This window comes from Oenanthe melanoleuca, chromosome 2 (genome assembly GCF_029582105.1).
Source record: "Oenanthe melanoleuca isolate GR-GAL-2019-014 chromosome 2, OMel1.0, whole genome shotgun sequence".
Classification (NCBI taxonomy): domain Eukaryota; kingdom Metazoa; phylum Chordata; class Aves; order Passeriformes; family Muscicapidae; genus Oenanthe; species Oenanthe melanoleuca.
The window spans coordinates 134,132,851-134,145,034 of NC_079335.1; positions in this window are offsets into that span (position 1 = coordinate 134,132,851).

Genomic DNA, 12,184 nt, shown 5'->3' on the forward strand with positions numbered 1-12,184 from the left:
CTCAAAAGCTGCAAAAACCTTTGTTTACCCTCTCACAGGACATATTGTTACAGTCTCGTGCTGAAGATCTTTTTTAATGACATGCTTGACACGACTGAATGGTGAATGGTCACCAGCTTTCACCTTCACTATTAATAACAGCACAGTTCCTACCTGCAATGTCTTCTATAATTGTGTAATTACACAGCTCATTTATCCAATTGTTAAGCCAGGAGTCTGATTAAATATTAACAACTGCTTGGTTCTCCTAGTGTCATTAGTTGGAAAGCAACCCTGTAATCTCAGGTAACCCATGATGGTAATTATCCTTCACAGCTCCCCTCAGCTGAAAATCCAGCACCATCAGAACAGAGGAGGCTGCCCAGCAGAAAACACATCACCCCTCTGTTCCTCCTCACCTCAGCACCACCTGAGCCCTGCCCTGTGTGTGTGGACTTTCCAAGATGGAAAAACAGGTTCAGAGCACTGCAGAGGGTGGCACTGACTGGATTTGCTTCTTTAATCCCAAACTGCATGTTCAGAAATTGCAGCCTGACTTCCAAAGCCATTTGTTATTTTAAATGAAAGGAGAAGTTTGGTTTGGCCCAAAAATTCCTTCCCATGGAAAACAAGGGGAAGAGCAGAGCATCCCAATTTGTGACGTGGTGCTCTTGTATGTGGTCTTGCATCAGAGGGGCACGTGCCCAGGGAATATCCCAAATTAGAGATGAAATGCATAAACCAGGAGCAAGCTGCACTTCCAATGCATTCTGCATGGGAGTATCACAAGGTCCCTTAAAATAAAATGTTGCAGAAAGAGCATCAAGATGCTATAAACAACCCCAAGCAATGGCAAACAGATGTTTAGCTGAGCCCCCTGAGGAGCCCTCACCAGACACCTGGACCCTGAGCTGGGTGGGACACGAGCAGGCACCCCTGCCCCAGGATGGGGACACCATGGGGGGACATTTGGAAGGCCCTGAGCTATGGGCAGGGGGATGCAGGGGTGTGGGCAGTGCTGAAACCCATGCAGAAGATCCCTTTTCCCAGCTGCTGTGTTAACAGAGGACTGCCTGGGGCAGCAGGGCTTTCCCCCATTAACATCTTATTAGGATGAAAGGCTCAGTTATACCTCCCAGAGTTATTGCTTCCAGCCTGTCTGCACACTCAGGTGAAGCATCTGGTTCAGGTTTTCTGGCTTTCCTTGCAGTGGGGAGGACAGGATCATAATTTGTGTGTGCACAGAGCAGGGCTGGAGCTGGGGGCTTGCCACCAACACACTGCCCAACGCCTGCTGTGCACAGCCCCTCGTGGCTCCCCTTCCCAAGGGAGGGGCAGGAGGGGGAGAGGCCAGGGCTTGCTCTCAGCTTGCTCTGGGACCTCTCTGAGCACTAGGGAGGGCTGGCCCAGAGTGGGACATCACAGCAGGTGGCACTGGACAGCCCAGGGGGGACTCCCTGACCCAGAGCTGCTGCTCAGCTCAGGCTCCCAGCACGGCTCTGGCAGGTGATGAATTTGAAATAAGATTTGCAAGATCAGAGTCAGAAATCAATAAACTCCATCAGCTAGGATCTAGCAGCTGTCTGAAACAACAGGTTACAGAAGCTGATAAATACTTTAAGGTGGAGGAAATGAATTAAAAATAAGACCAAAATATGATCATAAATCATGCTCTCCAGCTGCTAACACTACATGGGGAACAAAACTCAAGAAATAACCACATTCAGGTATATCCCTTAAAACACAGGTAGCACAACCTCTCCAAGGATGGATACCTTTATAGGGAGGGCAGATTATGCTACAAGTGACAAAATAGCCCTTGCATAAATTTTAGTTGCCAGGTTTTTGTGATTTAGAAAGCTGAATTATCAATTCCTTTATTGTTTTTGAAAGCCACTTCAGAAAATCCTCATCTACTTTTCTGCAATAATATTTCCCTTCTACTTGCACCAATTGTGTAAATAAAGGATTCAGTGAAATGCTATAGATCCTCATGACTCTCAGCCTCAGCAGGGATTTTTGGAAGCAGAGAAAATGTTTGGGCTCACCTCACCAGCATGCATCTTGCAGGGGGACATGCATTAGGAGATGCTCTTGTCTGAGAAGCTTTAGAGAACCCTCCATGGCCTGTAACATATCAGCTGACTTCCCTCTCCATCATTTTCCTTTGCAGCCAAAGCTATAAAAAATGGGTTTTAAGCTAACACATATTAAATATAGACAAGGAAGACCAGCTTCCCTGAGAGGCAGGGGTGGCAGTGAGGCAAGCCTGGGGATATCAGAGCAGCCTCCATCCTCCAGGACCAGAGTGGGAATTTCCCAACTTCTGGGACAAAGCACCAGGACCTGGCCCTGCCAAGACAGGCTGGGGGAGACACCAGGAGCTTCACTGTCCCTGGAAGTGTCCAATCCTGCAAGGGGGAGACCCAGCAGTCTGAGAGAAGAATTGAAACTCTGCAGTCACCTGTGGACAGCAAACGTGGAGCTGCAGGCTCATGTGCTGGTTTCCCACTGGAATCACAGGAGAGTTGGGGCAGATGGGCAGATGCAGCCTTTGTGGGCAATGGATGAAAACACACAAAATATTGGCAAGGATGCTGGTTTCCAGCTGTGCTCAATAGCTTTAGCAAGCTCCTAAGGACTGGAAAGATCATCTCAGGCAAGGAGTCTCTGACATGGCCACCATTCCTGCAGAGGTTTCTGGCTAATTACAGTCTTTGTGCCTTATGTTAAATAAACCACTTAAAATTATGTTGTTGGTATTTAAACATTTTTAGTTGGTATTTAAAGATTTGTTACAATTAATCATCAGAAAACAACCAATAGGCCTCCAATGTAGAGTCAAGGAGATCACATATGAAACTAGATTTTTGCAGCACATCACTCACTGCCTCCTGCACTGCTGCAAGTAGCTCCACTGAAAAATAAAACCACCTGGAGGAATACATTTTTTCAGTTAAGGCTGAGCAGAATAAAAGGGGTTTTCTCCTTCTGGCACAGACATTTTACAAACAGTTGTTTTCCAAAACAGAGTATTGATCTTCAGCAACACTGACACTGCATGCCAGGGGCCTGCCTGTCCTCTGGTGATGCAGAGGATCACAGAACCTGATTGCTGCTCTGCAGCAGGATTGCCCAGTTCCCCAGGAAGATGTGAGCTGCCATTCAGACCCAGAGCAGCACTGCTTCCAGCAGCAGGTTAACTCCAGCCAGCAGAGCTGAGTGATCTCAGGGAGCCACCTGCACAAGCCCACACAAAAGTGCTCCCCAGAAACCTTCCAGCCTCATAAACCTCTCACAGGCCCCCAAAGGCCATAAATTCTGCAGGGTCTCTCACAACTGTTTCAAAACATTCAATGTTTTCCTTCTGCTCTGTGGTTTCACTGCCCACAGTGGGATCTCTGCACCCACCCGATACTGAGCCTGGAAGAGTTTTGCTCTGTGTGCCAAAAACTGCTGTGGAATGGAGCTAAATTGTCTTAGCTGATGCCTGTCTAGATAAGACATTGAAGCCACTTCCTTACAATATGGTTTATTTTAAATTAGACAAGGGGAAAAAAAGCAACTGAGGAAAGTATTTGAATTGGATTTTCAATTTGTAATGCCAGGTTTTAATAAGGAAGATTGGAATACCATGCATGAGACCTAGAAGACTTTGTGGGTTCGAGTATTAGAAACAGATTAAACTTGACTGCACCAACTGTTCATCACCTGGAGACCCCTAAGTGGAACTGTAGATTTCACACGGGGACTTACTTGGGTTGACATCAAAAGGGGAGAGCTTTAGCTCACAAGAGGATTATGAGCTACCAGCACAGTGAGGCAGTGTGGAAGGAGATCAAGCTCTAGGACCTGAGAAGTTCATTCCTATTGCTCTGAGCTTCATGCACAGCCACTCATGCTTTCTTCTACAAGGGGCTGGAAGAACCTCATAGTTCCCTGCTGCCTGCAGCTCCTGTGGGAGCTGCCAGAGCCCTCCCAGCAGGGCAGAGCTCCCAGGGATGTTCGCAGGGGCAGCCAGTGTCTCCTTGAGCGCCAGCTCAGGGCACTCACACCTAATGTGGTGAATGAGAGACAAACAAAATCATGTGAACCCTTGTACTGTCTCCAAAACTGCCAAGACTGTATGCCAGCCTTGAAGCTGGGCAGTGAAAGATGCTCTGCTCTTCCTTGCTTGCCACCTCCCCAGAATCCTTCCCTGTGGAGGTTAGACCTGCAGGGCTCTAGGCACCAATTTTGTCAAGTTTTCTTCCTAAATGAGCAAAGCAGGTAATCGTTGCTAAAAAGCTGTTTATTAGAAAGGCACATCAGTCTCAAAAGGCACAGAGTCACAAGTGTTAAAGTCCATGCTAAGTTTTGGCATAGAGTCCCAAATAGAAGCAGGAGCTGCTCCTGTCAGGGTCCTGGGAAGCTGATGTTGCTGTGGCAGCTCCTTTCTTCCTCTTGGGTGTTGGTGATGGCAGTGAGAGAGCAGAGAAAAGCAATGGCAAAAAAGCAATGGCAAAAAGTGATTGCAAAAAGCAGTAGCAAAAAGCACCAATACATGCTCTTATATAGAATCTTCTCAACAAGCTAAGACAAACTCTGTCCACCACTCCTTAACCTATCACAATTCTATTTTCTTAACACAACAGGTTATGTATAAACTACACATAGGTCTCTCTTGTTCTATCTGAAAAAAGTAAGCAATATTCTTACTCCAGCTCTATTATGGCTAAAACTACCTTCCTGGAGCCTCCACTGAAAACACTAGTATGTTTTTCAACCTATACTAGAGCTTGCACTTCTGCTCTGGCATCTGAACCTTTCACTTACTAAAAGCACTAGAGCTCATACTAAAACTTACTGATTCACTTACTTATCCTAAAACTTAAACTTACACTAAAGCTTACACTTACACTTACTCTTAAACTTCTACTTTATGTGTGAGTGGCTTTCCAAAGACTTTCATTCAATCCCTGCACTCTGATTTCTCTCTGAAGAATTCAGAGGCTCCTGGCTCACTGACTCCAGCACTTCCCCCTGCTGCAGGTGGCCCAGGGCTCAGAGGAGAAGGAGAGATCAGTGTGCTCCTCACTCCTGCTCCTTAACCATAGTGCTTGAGGGTTGAAGTATCATAATGCACCAAGCTGAACTTCACATGGACTATTTCTGACATGAAGCCTGTACCAGATTTCACTAGCAAAGCATTTCATGTGGGACAAAAATATTCTGTTTCTAGCAGTGAGTCATGTTTTTCTTATTTGGGCACTGATGGAGCCTGTGATGGGAAGTGCTGAAATAAGAGTGAGAGTCTTGGTATGTTTGTACCTCTCCCCTTCCCTGGACACACTTCTCCCAAAAGGAAAAGGAATTCCACTCTATGCCCATGGGTGCACTTCAGCCAACTGTGATACTCACCACCTGATTAAAAAAATATATAGGTTTCTGTTAATTTCTAATACTTTTTGAAAGTTTCTTATACAATGAATGACTAAGAGGGATTTTGCTGGAATGGAGTTCCATATGCAGAGAAGAGGAGGGTACAGATAGAAGGACAAAAAATACTGCTTAGCACTGCACACCTGAGAACACCAAACTGCTATTAATATTATTTTCATGGCTATTTCTGAAAGTACACTACAATCTTACTCTATCTGAAATCCCAGAAAACACCTCCAGACCTGCTTGTCTTAATTAATTCTCTTACACTGTCTATAAATCATCAATCAATAACCAATGCTACAGATGAGAAACTCTGTGTGAGGAAGGAAAAAACTAAACCATGTGGTCTTTGAGTTTCAAAGGAAGAAATCACTGTGACCACCCATGGCTAGTCAGTTTTCACTTATTAATTTCTATCTGGCATTAGATGCTGCTGTTCTTTGCAGAGATTGAGATTTTTTACACAAATGACAATAAGGAAATTTTTCTGCTTTCTGCCTGAGCAGCCAATGTTCCCAACAGGAGCACAGGGAGCACAGTGAACCTGCACAGCTCTTGGTGAGGGGATGGTGCCATGTCTGAAAGAGAACACAGGAACTGACTTTAACCCATTTTGGGTTAAATAAATACATAAATAAATACACTTTTCTTTTAATCCCTTGCAGTGATTTTAAAAATACATTAAAAATTGTATATCTTTTTAGTTATTCTGTCTTTGCTCTTAATAAATATCCAGCTCTGGAAATATTTTAAAATTTCTTCAGGTCCTCTCATGCTTTTATTGTCCTGGTTTGGTACCTTCTGCAAAATGCAATTTGGTGGGTGAGGTCAGACCCATCTATTCCAACGTATATTGTAATTGTATACAGTAATTAACATCTTTCTCCATAACTTAGTAAATAAAACTATTCATTGTATTTTCTCTGTTTCATTTTAGACTTCTGGTCAGACTCACTCTTTGTCCCACAATTACTTATAACCTACCAATGAGGACATTCACTGAAATCCAAGGAAGGCTCTAATACTGAGATTTCTTGTCTTCCTGTTTTGATTGCTGTAATCAGCATGAGGAGCAGGATTTTTATTGGTATACACACAATTACAGTTCTGGCCATTAGTGCAGCAGGTTATCAAAGCCAAGTTAAAGAAGGGAGAGAGCTGCATTTGCCACACTGCTTTATTTCTCAGAAGCTTGGTGTTTAGAAATAAACTAATCACTTCAACTTGACAGCAAGCAAAGCACTATCTGCTGTGGTCTGAGTCTTCAGAAGCATTTGGATAGTTAGGGGTTTATTAGAATAGGGCTTGCCTGTTCAGAGCAGGATGCTGAGCTGATACTCATGTATCAAATCTAACAGTGATATAACAGGGGCAGAGAACTTGAAAGGCGAAAAGGTGAATGATGAGAGACTTGGGGCTTCATTAAAATGCCTTTTCTTTTACTGAAGACTCCTGTTGCCAAACACTGAAGGTTCAATCGATTTTCAGACTTAGCAGTGATTAAAGCTCTACCATCTATTCTCCATGGAAAAGTACTACTATGGAATTATGGCAAAGAAAGGAACATTGCAAACAGATGCTGCACAGAGAACTGAGCAATGGTTCCAAGTTAACTTCATACCTGCACCTCTCCCTTGCCTCAGGGAGAATTTCTCAGTTCCCCTCAAAACAAAAATATCTAATGCTTTCTTTTGGTTCAAAAGTTGCTCTCAATTATATTGCAGTTTCATGAGATTAGCTGAACAGCAAGGTCACTCTACTATGAATTTTATCTGAGTTATTCACTCTCAGAGATCCTGCATGCATTTGGGATTTTTGTTGAGTTTTTCTCAAAGCTTTGTTTCTCTCTGCTTACAGTTTACTTTCTTTCTGCTGTCTTAATTTTTTCAGCCTGGTTTCTTTCAAAATCTCTGCCACATTTCCAGGACTCTGAAAAGATATTGAGTAACAAACCTCTAAATTTTCTTTAGAGTGAGAATGAATCCTAAAAAAATTTCATGAGCTGGAAAGCTTTAAACAGAGAATGCTTCCCTATGCCTCATGTCAACCATATCTCCTAGAACAAAACCTTATTCGGTGCTGAGTAAACAATAATGTACTTCCCCTCTTAAATCTAACCTGTTGATTTATCATCTTACTTTCCTTGGACACAACTGCAAAAGCAGAATTATTTTTCACAGCTGACAGTGGGAATGCAGAGCCCAGGAGTCAGAGAGCCCCAGAGACCTGACAGTCCTCTTGAACTGACTGCAAAACACCTGAAAAATTCTATTCATCTGAACACTGCAGAGGGAAGACAGAAAAAAGGATGAGCCTAATTGGTTCTGACTATTAAAGTTAGATCTCAAGTTTTCTCCAGAGATGTGCACTAGGGTAACCACTATTAGTGTATCCAGATCCCTTTTAAAAGGGCTGATTTGATCAAATGCAACAATAATTTAAGAATATGACACTGTTAAGAGATCTGCATGATACTTGACAGTAAAAAGCATCAAATGTTTGTCATTGACACCAAATGAATCATTTGGAAGATGGTTGGTATCAGCAGGAACCAAAGGGAGCAGTCTGGCATACAGCAAAACTTCAGAATAGAGAGTTTGCTGAGCACTAACTCAAACCCAGATCCTATTTATTGTGCACAAAATGAACACAAAGCAAAAGCTGAAAAGATAAAGGGCTCCTACCATGAAGGTGTGGGAACAATTTACTGCCAAGTGATGGATGAAATGAGCTTGCTGCACATGATGCTCAGTGTTTCCAAACTCAAACCCTCGGCTGCAAGGAGGAGCTGCTGTTGAGCAGCATTTCCAGACTGGCCAAGGCTCACCCAGGGCTCCCATCACATGAGGGGAGCAGGTACAGAAACTGCAGCAGACTTTCTCTGCTTCCTCTGCCTGCCTGTGGAGCTTTCAGATGGATTCTCATTTTTTTTCAATCTCTCACCTTACATAAGCACTTCATTTATCAGAAAGAAAGGGGAAAAAATCCATTCTGTGTTGAAATAGACTGCCACCTGCATTGCTTCCTAATGTAAGCAAATCCCAGTGGAAAGGTTTATCACCAGACTTTTCTGTTGGACCAGTAAATCACTCTCAGAAATGTCATTTCAACCTTACAAGTGGTGTTAACCAGCAGGAGTGGAATATTTTTTAAAAAGAGATTCCAGCAATGCAACAATTAATCCAATTTCCTGGAGGAACTTGTGTGACCTCTGTGTATTTCAGGGTTCAGATCAGCCATACATATATTGTAATACAACAATAACACTGTTACTGCATTTTAATAAAAGCAATTAGAATATACTGTCCAGTGTGACACTAACACACAAGTTAAAAGTGTTCCAGGGAATTAATCCTTTTACAATTTTGTGTGTGATTGTGTGTGCCTGTATAAAGATACTGGAAATGCTGCTCTTGAAAGACATGAGACTATTAACCTGTGCAGGCATTGCAGTTGTCTCCTGGAGTGCTGGTCTCCCATCCATTTATCAGCTCAGCTGTCTCATAAGGTAAAAATAAAAATAAAAAAAAAATGGTGCTTTCAGTTTAACAGCCTGCAATCAACTTAAGAAGCAGGGTTGGGCTCTGCAGTACTGGGCTTGGGAGTCTAAAAAGTGGATTAGGAGAATAGCACATAAAACAGCATAAACCTCCTAAATTCTACCCTGGAAAACTTTGTCGCTGAATATTCGTAAAAGAGATTAAAAATAAGAGAGCTTTCAAACAGTCTATACCATTTCTCTATTTTATAGTTCACTGCAATTTCTTTTAATTACCTTGCAATTTAAATCAGTTGAATCCTAGAGCCAGTTCCCCTTAAAAAATGTCTTCTTGCAAACTTTGATTAGCTCCAGAGAAAAGAGAGCACATGACTTTAAATGGCACAGAGGTGGATTTATTGGCAAGTGTGTCAGGTTTGCACTTAGCAAGGAATTGGCAGATAGCAGAATATGGCTGGACAGGATTCAAACTCCAAGGACTTAGAGCTGAAAAAGGATTTATTTGAATAGCAAAGTATAGGAGTGTATTTGCTGCAGTTAAAATTATCAAAAGCTTTTAACTAAAAACATGAAGAAATTAAACTTCCAGTGAAAGGCAAGCAACTGAATTGCTTCAAAGGTATTGTCACGGGGATATTTATTGCTTTCCTCCCTCACTCTGTCACTTACTGCTCCTAGCAATAGGAAGGTATATTGATCTCCTTGATCGGGTGTATGTTCAAAAGCCAGATTAAACCTGAACCTGCACAAAATTACTGAGCATTCAGGAAATAAAATGCTTTATTTTTGTCTTAAATCAACTGTAGGAAAAATAAAAAAAAAAAGTAGTCTATTCACTGCATGTGAAAAATAGAGAGCCTGTAGTCCCAGAAAAAACACTCAAAGGAGGGTGAGCTGCTTCACATGGACAGACAAGAGGCTTGGCCATGGTCTGAAGCAACAAAACCAGGGGGTTGTGCTGAGAGAAGTTCACTCTACTGAAGGACTGCCAGCTGAAACTAGAATTTTATTTGGGGTTGTGGGAATGTTTTTAGTCTCAAATGTCACATTTTCTTCAAAAAAGTAAAAAAAAATTGCTTGTGACAGTGCTTGAAGTGTCAGCTGACACACTTCTTTACACTCGTGACCCTCACACTGGCAATGGACCAGTGGGAACTGCAACAGAAGTGGCAAAAAGCAAAAAAACCACTGCTCTGATCCTGGGCTGGTGCTAAGCCCTGCTTTGGGCAGGAGGCTGGCCTCCAGCGTGCCCTGCAACCTGTTTGCCTGAAACATTCTGCTAAGGAGTGTTCACAGCTACTCAGGCTTTTGGATGATGAAAAAGAGGGGAGGAGAGGGAGAGGTATCAGTCTCTGAACTGCTGCTTTATGCCATCATATCTGTGTGAGACACTTTATGGAACTTCTCTGACTCCATTATTCAATTCTAGCCAGATGATGGGACGTTCTAGTCTTTTACAATGACACATAAATACCCCAATTCACATTCAGCAGCTGCTTTTTCTTATAGCAACACTTCACTTTTTTTACACTACTACTTATCATTGTTGCATCTGTAGGAAACTTAGTGAGCCATTTTCCTACTTTTTTAAGCACAGATGCAGCTTTTGATTTCATTTTTATGGACTAAAGCTAAAATATGCTTTCCTCAGAAAGCTGAACGACCACATTTCACATCTGGCAGCAGCTGGTCTCAGCAGCCAGCATGTGGCTCACCTAAGCACCAGCCTGTAACTGAGACACCAAAGGAAGAGGACATTGGCAAAGGAATCACACCTAAGGAAGCTGAGGGTGCTCCAGACTGAGGCACCTCACGTGGAAGCAGAATCTGGAATGATGTAACAACGGGGGTGGAAGGGAGAAGTTTAAGGCTCCAGGACACTTCCACCAAAGGCCAATCATCCAGAAGCTTAACTGACATTCAAAACAGTGTGCCAACCTCCATCATCACTACTTCCCTCAAACATTTCTTTCCCTTTCCTCCACTGAAATCTGCTCTAAGGCCTGTAGAAAGTGCTTGAGTATCTTCATGACTTGGACCACAATCTGGACTGGCACAACAGCAGAAACATTAAGCAGAAAAATTCAAGGCCAAGAAAAGGGATGAACATTTTAAAATTCTTATTTTCCTTGTCCAATCTAAGTAACTCTAGATAAGAACTGTACCCATCAGTAGACCTGTCATCTATAAAGATCACCTACAGTGGTGTAAGTGTGCAGAGTGAGCCTCATATGGAACACTTTGCTCATGCATCTCTTTCCAATAGAATTTGCTTCTTCCTGATTTCATCTGCTATTCTAGATTAAAATGTGAGGTTTCTGCAAAGTAACTTCAGAAAGATGTTTCTGGGTTTGTCAGTAGCAAAAATCATAATTCATCCCATCATTTCTAATGCTCACACAGAAAAGTCAATAAAATTAAAAAAAAATAAAAGGGAGAAAGCTTCCTTTGTACTCAACAGCATCAGCAGTATCATATTTTACAACACCTCTGGTACTACTATGTCCAAAAAGCTGCCTAACAAAACACAAGTAGAGAAGCATGTTATTGCCATTTTTCAGGATTTCTTTAAGATTTGTCAATAAGGTATTAGAAATTCACTCAAATCTGAAAACCGAGTTATTTTTACCCTCAAATTTCTATTTTCTGAGAACAGGAGAACTGCAAAATGATCAGCCTTACAAAATCATACACTGAACCCCAAACCTTGCACGTTTCCCCACATTGTGCAGATATATATATATATATCTGTAATGTCACCAAGACTTTTGAGTCCTTGGAACATGTCTGCTTGTTTAGAAAAAAAGACACTGAAACCTGCTTTTACTGAAACTTGCTTGTAGCTCAGGTCTTCAGTACTCCTCAGCAAGAGAAATCATGGCAATTTAATAAAAAGTGGAGTAAATCCTGCAATGTGACAGATCGTTTTTAAAAGCACACACTGAAATAAGGACAACCTTTAAGCCAGAATTTTCTTCATGAGATCAGATTTTTTCTGTGTCATACTCAGCACGCAGAGATTTTCATTTCTCGGAGCTCTATGGAATTTGAGCAGTAAACCTACTACAGTTAATAACATTTTAATCTTTATGCATAGCAATCAGAAACCTACATTGCACAGATTTGATAATAGTAACTGACAGCTGAATTTGAAGTATACATTTAGTTCCAAAATAGATGCATGTGTAGGTGGATGTGTTGTAGAAATACAATGTACTACACGGCTGAGCCTAGATAAGCTGGTGATCCTCAAGCATCAGCATCATCTGCACGAAGCTAGGG